This window comes from Rattus norvegicus, chromosome 12 (assembly GCF_021556685.1).
Source record: "Rattus norvegicus strain SHRSP/BbbUtx chromosome 12, alternate assembly SHRSP_T2T, whole genome shotgun sequence".
In the NCBI taxonomy this organism is placed as follows: domain Eukaryota; kingdom Metazoa; phylum Chordata; class Mammalia; order Rodentia; family Muridae; genus Rattus; species Rattus norvegicus.
This window is the reverse complement of record NC_141545.1, coordinates 12779712-12787963: the sequence shown is the minus strand read 5'-3', so window position 1 is coordinate 12787963 and position 8252 is coordinate 12779712. Positions and strand designations below refer to the sequence as shown.

Sequence of the window (8252 nt, the reverse complement as noted above, 5' to 3'; positions counted from 1 at the left end):
TGGTCTCTCTGTGTCTGGGGTCCGCGATTTCCCAAGACTTGAGTAAGGGTCTCTCTGCGTGGGATCTTTCACTCTCAGTGCCTTTTGCCACTGAGGCAACTGCATAGTATCTCTCCAGGCTGAATGGGGTCTGTCCTTCTAGGTCTGTGACAGCTCCCTTCATCCTCGACTTGCCTGCTGACTCTAAGCTTCCAGAAACTTCCAGCCTGTTCCCTGCTGGGTTGAATAGCTCAAGTCCAGTGCCTTAGAGTAATTGTACTCACCAGGCTTCTGAGCTGCTGCCACCGAGCATGAAGGCCGCAGTGTCCAACCAAGGGAGCAAAGGACACCTAAAAGCTGCTTCCTGTCCCCAACAGAGCTCCTGTTAAAGGTTGTTTGGTCTCCCTGGCTTTGCTGTACCTTCGAATAAACAACTGGACCTGGGCAGCTTCCGTTTTTTGTTTGTTTGTTTGTTTTTGTTTTGTTTTTGTTTGATTGATTTTGCAGGTGGGAGGAAGGAGCCGGCAAGATGGGAAAGAGGGAGGAACAAACTAGTATCCTTCAGGCAACACAGCACATGTCACTTATAAGGACCTGAGGCTCTCCTGAAGGCAGGCTGGCCTCACAGTCGATACCAGGGTCACAGTGTTTGCTGGCACTGCTATGCCAACCTTCTGTGTGCCTTGGTGCTTTGGCATAAAGACACTCATTAATCTGCCCATAAACGAAGGAAGACATTGGACCGAGTGTCTAGTCTGTGACCCTCACTCTGCCGATTCCAGAGGCTTGTGCAGAGAAGTTAACAGGTTTCAGATGTCACTTGGTTTACAGTAGTTGTTAGAGAGGATCCTCATTAATAAGGCAGATATAAATGCTCTCATTTAAAAGAAGAGAAACGGAGGCACCAAGAGGGTTTTTCTGGCTCTGTGAAGCAAACAAAACCTTGCCGCTAGAGCCAACACCTTTAAGAGTTGACTAGAGAGAATTTAATGAAGATATTTCCAGAAGTTTACAGACATCGACAGAGGCGAACCAACCCCAGGTGTCCATGCAGAAGCTGCTTCCTGCTGAAACCTTCAGGGTACAGAGGTGACGCTAAAAACCAGCGAGGGCTCCCAGTAGAGCTGGGGGCACACCCGGTAGGAGCTGGGGGCCCAGAGGGACCAACTCTTGCCTGCAGGAGGAAAGGGGAACCACAGGAAAACACAAACTCGTCCACTCTTCCTTCCCATAATGGTCGAGATGGAAGCAAGATGTCAAGGGAAACAGAGCCAGTTCTCCGTCCACAAGTAGAAGAAAGCCGGAGAACCACCGTCAGGGGACGAACCGTTGAAGACAACCGGACTTGTGTGGTGACACGTAGAGCTTGGGCCGGGAACCGGTCCAGGATGCAACTTTTTTCAATAAACAAAGAAGACTTAGGGAGCGGCTGGTGACGAAGAGCAAGCCCAAACTTGACCCCAGACCCGACTGACCAGTTCTAGACAGCACTTCAAGATGCAAATCAGCTACTGGTCTGCCCTCACTTCACCCAGCCAGGGGCACAGAGGAGACAAATCTCTGGGTCAAACAATAGCCTGTGAAACAAATAGATAGGAATCTAAACAGCCTGTTTCTGTGGCAAGGTCCTGACGCTGCAAAGCTCCACCCCACAGCTCCAATCAACAGGGACTGAACTCATTCTTCATTCAAACCAAATCCAGAGCCTGCTGCATTTTGCCTGCTCCTTGCCACTGCCCAGGGCGCCACCTTGTGTCCACTTGCCTGTACTACACCATCCCGCTTGAACCTTGACTGGGAAAGGTTTGTTGATAAGGGAGAGAAAAATTGGCCTCCAAGACAGACATTTTTCTAAGGCGGCTGATTTATAAGGTGGGTTCCACACATTATTTTTCTTGAGCAAAACTCCAAGCACATGGCTTAAAAACAATCAATTAAGGAAGCGTACCTATTATTTGTACATTTCTCTTCAAGAACTGCTTTTAGGAAAAATGTTTACAGAAATTGGTTTGTTTGCATATGAAGTAAGGAGAGCCTACACGTTTTTCAGAATGTGGCTTGCATATACCTCTGTTAGGAGCTGAACAATATCACATCCTCCCACCAAAATTCACTAGTGCTTCCGAAACGAACATAACTCTGAGATGAGGCCCATGACAATATTAAGTTCAAACATGCTTTTTAGGGTGCCCCGTCCAATGTTATTGATGTGTTTTATGGGTGTTTGATTACAAACATGTAAACACAAAGGGAAATGAACACGATGGGAAGCCATTAACAGGCTTGGGAGAAAGCAGGCCTCTACCTCCATCTCTGCCCCCCACCCCCACCCCCCACCCCCTTCTTGTGAACTGGAAAGAACAGGTTAGATGAAGCTAGGCAATCTGGGGCTTCATTGTAGCAGCTTCAAGTGCCTAATCTACCTCTGAAATGCCTTCCACGAAGAGCTGGGCCAATGCTGGGCCAGTGGGGGGGACACTGCTCACCGTGATGTTGGGACTTGCGGGAACAAGCTAGGTTCATGTGCAAAGAAATATGAACCTTGAAACTCCAGGACAGCAATGGTACCAGCCTTTCCTGTCCCATCATCTCTCACTAGGTGAGGGGCTGATTTCTCTTATTCTTTCTTTAGGTCCCATTTCCCAGGGAAGGTGTGGGAGGACACAGGAGACCCTGTCTCCGTGGAGGGAACTGAGCTGCTACTAAATCTGCTCTTGCCAGAGATTTTGGCCTCTGTGAACTAAGAGTGGTCCAGCTGATTGAGAATGAAATGTGCTTCTTCTTGGGGTCCTAGCACAACGCCTGGCTCATGGCACCCACTTCACGCACTAGGATCAGCCTTAGCAAGAGGCTGGGCACAGGATTCCCAGAGTTCCTCTGGCGTACCTGTTCAGACCCCCTCTGGTCTTTCTGCTGAGAAAGGGGAAGCTGGTGACTGGGTGTCAACAGAAAACGCCCCCATCTCTGTCCTGCCCTCAGTCTGTGGAGAGCTGAGAGAATTGCTTCCAGAGGTCAGCTTATGGTTACAAGTGCCTTAAGAAAATGGCTTTATTGAGGGTACACACCCAGTCAACTGGGCTAGAAACATTGAGGAAGGAAGGATAAGTGGACTGAAGCAAAACAAGGCAGGAAGGGAGGCAGAGAAGCGCAGGGCCTCAGGATTGGACACAGGAGGGCCTCTGGAGCAGGCGGCCTCCCTGGAACCACAGCAGCTGCTCAGCCGCTTGCAAGATCGATGCCTGGGCAGGGCCATTTCCTCCTCCAGCGGCGAGCGGCGGGCGGCGGGTGGCGGATAGCGGACGACGAAGCCATTAGTGACTCTGTGACCCATTCACCGCCTGTCCATCAAAGGCCCTTCTGAGCCATGGTCGCCTGCTGTCCGGCTGCACGCCAGGCCTGCAGAGTCCAGTTCAGGGCGGGGCGCCCCCTGGCGGACGTCACTTCCCTGTCGCTATCCGGGCTGTTAGGGTTTTCCAAGCTCTTGTTTTCAGCCAGGGAAGTTGAGGATTTTACCATTGGGTGCAGCAATCTTGGTGACCAGGTTCAGGCAGAGTAAAAGGGGAAAGAGAGAGGAGGCAAGGCCGACAGATGGAACCAGGTTGGCTCCGTCCTGGAACCCTGGTTTGTGAGGCAAGAGACGAAAGAGTTACAGTTGCAGGCCGTTTCCTTACATATGTCGGGTAAGTGATACTATGCTCCCAGAGGCCTTGGAATGATAGAACTTGAAGGAGGGGGAAGCTAAATTCAGACAGCTAGCCTAGTTAGTTTTCCATTGCTGTGATAAGCACCACAACCAAAAATAAGTTGGAGAGAAAAAGGTTTATTTCGGCTTACAGGTTACATCCAGCCCATCGCTGAGGAGAACGGAGGCATAAACTAAAGCAGAGAGGAACACCGCTATCTGGCATGCTCCCCAGGCTGGCCCACCTACTTTCCTATACAGCCTAGACTTATACAGCCTGCCCAGGGATGGCACTGCTCACAGTGGGCTGGACCCTCCTACATCAATCAACAATAAAAAAGATTATTCCCCACAGACGCGTCCGAGGGCCAATCTGACGGAGGCAAGTCTCCGAGTGAGGAGTCCTCTGCCTGGATGTATCAAATCAATGCCTGACACTACGACATCAGATTAAAACATTAATCTGGGGTGACATCTATGCTGGACAGGCAGGGACCAGGATGGCATTCTATTTCCTTAAAAAAAAAAATACGCAAGGGTGGGAAATACCTGAGAAATTCAGCCACCCCAATCAGGTAGTGTGGACTTCATTCGCCTAAAACTTCCTCTCATGGATAGGCAGGCTGCCTAGTGGAACCTTCCAGAAGGTGAAGCAGAGGTTTCTAAGCAACACAGCCAAAGGAGGAGTCTGAAAACAATGAATGTCAGGGATGGATTTCAACTGCCCGGAAATGAACCCATAACCTCGGGCATAGGAAGCAAGTCCTCTACTCTGGGGCTATGTGAGCAGCCATTGGCAGATAGATCGTTTTATAGATAAAATCAGACAAAATGAGGTGTGTCCCTCTGACCCCAGGGTCCCCTACCTTAGGAAAATCCAGAAAGTGTGGAGAAGCTTAGGTACACAGCAGGTCTTTTGCCTGGGAAACAGCCTCTTGGCCAGCCCTTGACAACACAGAGACTGTGGTCAAGTGTCTGCCATCTCCCTGCTGAGAAGGGCCAAAAGGTGAAGGCCTGAGGGAATGACACTATTCACGGATAAGAGAGGTGCTCAGACCCCCCAGGGAACCCCGAAAGGACAGACAAATAGAGGACACATTGTTTAAAATTATGTGATTTGGATGAAAATAACACACACTGCAAGTTAGGCTTCCTGTTAACCCCACCCGGGTTTGCTCATCCTGCTAATGTGAGAGGCCCCTGGGCTAACCAGAGGACGGACTGACCACAAAGGAAGAAAAGGCCATGGCTTTTGACCTACAAACCTGTGATAAATGGCATTTTAAACAACAACAACAAAAAACAAACAAAACCCAAAAACAAAAACAAAACACCAAAAAACAAACAAACAAAAAACAACCCCAGAAAACAAAAACAAAAACAAAAAAACCCTCCAACTGAATCTCTTACCAAAGACAGCCAGCAGCACCCTGAGGTGTTAGCAGATATGAAACACCTGCTGTGGTCAAACTTAGCTTTGTTTGCTGAGGACAGGACGGAGTTGGATTTTGTAGGGGTTGTTTTTCAAAGCGGGGCACTCCTCGACTGGCCTCATCCACACAGGCGGCAGCATGTGAGACCCACAGATTCTCAGTACGCTCCGTGCACCCCCTCAAACTCCCCAGAGAGGAAGGGTAATCCGCTCCAGCAAGCCCCTCCCCGCCCCCCCCCCCCAGCACGTGCTCGCCGGTGCGCTCTCGAGCTCAAGATCCGCCATTAAACGTTCCCTGTGTTTCGATGACTTTACGTCAGGATAGATTCCAAAGCAAGGGGTTTAAATAGGATCTGGAGCCTGGGAAATAAGGCTTGATAAATGCTAAGACATTCACCCCCATTCTTACGCGGTGAAAACAGGGCACCAGCCAGAGTCCGGGAAGAAGAGACAGAGAAGACGAAACTGAAAGAGAAAGACAGCCTCCCTCGGCACCCCGGCAGAGATTTCTCTGGGAGCTGTAGGCAGAAAAGACCTCCACTCTGTGCTCCAAGCCCCACCCTTTTTCTGTGGTACTTAGCTAAGTACAGAACTTTGACAGAGTTCATTTCTTTACATGACTGAGAGACGTGGCTCTGGGGGAGAGAATTTGCCTGGCATAAAGTTAGCCAGCCCTGAGTTTGACTCACTGGCACCCTCTTGCTCTCCCAACAATTTCTTGATTTGTAAAATAGACAAATATCTCACGAATTTTTATAAAAATTGAATACAATAACATTAAGATGAGAGCCGATCAGGGTGCGGTGGTACAGGTAGAACTTGAGAGTCTAGCATGGCATGAACACGCGACCAGTAGTCATGTGACATGGCCAGGGTATGACACTATGGGCTACTAGGCAAGATACAATGACAGCCACGTAGAGGAGAGCCCAGAAGCACAATTATAAGTCAGCTGTGGTGGGCAGAGGCCAGTCTGTGGGTCTATGAACACAGCCTGAGTAGATCTCTGTGAGTTCAAGACCAAGCCTGGTCTACACAGTGAGTTCTAGGAGCCAGGCTAGCCAGGGCTGTGTAATATGACCCTGTTTCCAAAACAAAAATGAGAGAAAAGACAGCCAGAATGCCCTGGGCGCATAGTACAAGCCAGGCGCTATTCTGAGCCATTAATGTGTGCTTTCAAATCCCCACGAGAACTCTAGAACATTGAGAGCAGGGTTCTGCTATGAGTTTATTCATTTGTGACAGGTGAGTGTTGAAACAGTCTTACTGCACAGTATAGGCTAGCCTTTGTATGAGATCCTCCTGCCTGCACCCCCAAGTGCTGGCATTTCAGGGTGTACAGCATCACACCTGGCTGAGACTTCCATTATCCATATTCTACTGATAGAAGAAATCAAAGCAGAAAGCAGTAAGGGAACTCACCTAAGGCCCCACACCCAGGCATCCTTAATCTGCCCAGCCCTGCCCCTTGCTTCACCCACTCAATACACGGGTACTGGTCTCTTCTCCCTCCTCAAATGGGGCAGTGGGAGCAGTGCCCAGCAGGAAGGAGACAGACACTCCCTAAATACCCATCCTCAGCCACTTTACAGGAGACCGTTAGCTGGTCCTCCGGAGAACTGTCCTCATACCTGTGGTAAATCAATACAGGTAGCCGATTTCTTCAGGGGTGATTTTGCCCTGAGCTCTGGGTCGCTGTGTGTTCGTGCCCATAAGTGCCAGGCTGTGATTGCTTTTCCCACCCCAGGAATTCCTAAAGGCAACGAAGTGTCCTCCTTATGAACACAGCTCGGGCAGAAAGCTGTGCTCATTACAAGATGCTTGCCGAGCGTGGGGTGTTCTTGGAGGTTTGGCACTGATGAGCCCCATAGCAAGCAAAGCCACGGGCAGGACAGTGAGAATACATCCAGGGAACACCTTGCTCCAGTGTCGGTGGCTTGTGTTTAAGAATTAGAAGGAGTGGGGTTGGGGATTTAGCTCAGTGGTAGAGCGCTTGCCTAGGAAGCGCAAGGCCCTAGGTTCGGTCCCCAGCTCCAAGAAAAAGGAAAAGAAAAAAAGAATTAGAAGGAGCCAATCCACCAGAGCCCCTGGCTGTAGCTTTTAAAGGTATGCTGCAAGAGAGAGGAGCCCATGAATCATATGCAAATGACTTAGCTGAAAGATTTTTATTAGCTGTTTCAAAAAAAAAATTACGATCCAACATTTTCCGTCTTCTTATATTCAAAAAGCCCTGATTAAAAGAGAGTGTGGTTTGTAGCTCTCGTTCATTTGCTTGCTTCTGATTTTACAGACTGAAAGAAACTGCATAAACCATGCCATCTGACCCCAACCTATTCTAGGAGAGAGCCGCGCCTGCAGCTGGCAAACCTGGGCCAGGGCAGACAGAGTCATCTAAAGACCAAGTCAGTCCAACTCCCGCTTTTTACAACACGTTCGTTCTTGGTGCCTAAAGCCTCGAGGCTAGGATGCTCACTAGACCTCCCTGCTGCCCAAGGTCTCATCCCTCTAAGGAGTACAGACCATGAACAAGAATCTTCATACAGAATTTGAGGGTATGTGCCTCCCACACTGTCAGCCTCTCTCCCGTGAGAGAATTCTTTAAGCTGGTTCTGTGTGCACACACTTCTGGCTCTGGGCCAAAGACTGGATAGCTAAGAAACAGTGGAACACGCCACAGCTAAACTCTGTGTTCTAGAACCCTGGATGTTTTCCTGCTCCCATGACTCTCAAAGGCACGCCATCACCTTACTCAGTCAGCCCAAGCACTCCCAAGGGTGGCCTTTCCCTCCACCTGGTAGAGGTGCAGCCAGAGTCAGGTCCTCTGGTTTATACCATCCCCAACCAGCTCTAGGCCAATCCCAGCTCCTGTAAGTGAGCTGCAGAAGTGCCTCTGTAGCCTTCTCCTAGCAAAGCACCCAGCACAGGGACTTACAACCAGGCAGCCCTGTGCTGCATTAGGGACCCATCCACAGTGACCAGAGACTGGAGCCCAAAGTGATTCCCATCCATCCAGAAGCCCAGATTTCATGTTCAGTCACCTCCTTTTTATCTGCTTTAGAATTTTATCATCCTGTAGCATCAGAGCCTCTGGCTTCCACCTGACTTCCAAGGGCTCGCTTCTGTCTTCACACTGATTTCTTCATCCCTCACTATCCCTGA

At 49.7% G+C, this 8252-nt stretch overlaps 1 long non-coding RNA gene across 2 annotated transcripts; it reads right to left on the bottom strand.

The window, feature by feature from the left end:
- Positions 1-2996: 2996 nt before the first annotated feature.
- Positions 2997-5571, bottom strand: LOC134478827 (uncharacterized). 2 transcript variants are annotated; one of them, XR_015634598.1, is made up of 4 exons: positions 5072-5571; positions 4528-4650; positions 4211-4349; positions 2997-3597 (listed from the first exon to the last, which is right to left on the bottom strand). It is a non-coding gene; the product is annotated as an uncharacterized LOC134478827 (long non-coding RNA). The 2 variants fall into 2 exon arrangements; XR_015634599.1 differs by lacking the exon at positions 4528-4650 and having other exon boundaries at positions 5072-5554.
- Positions 5572-8252: the final 2681 nt, after the last annotated feature.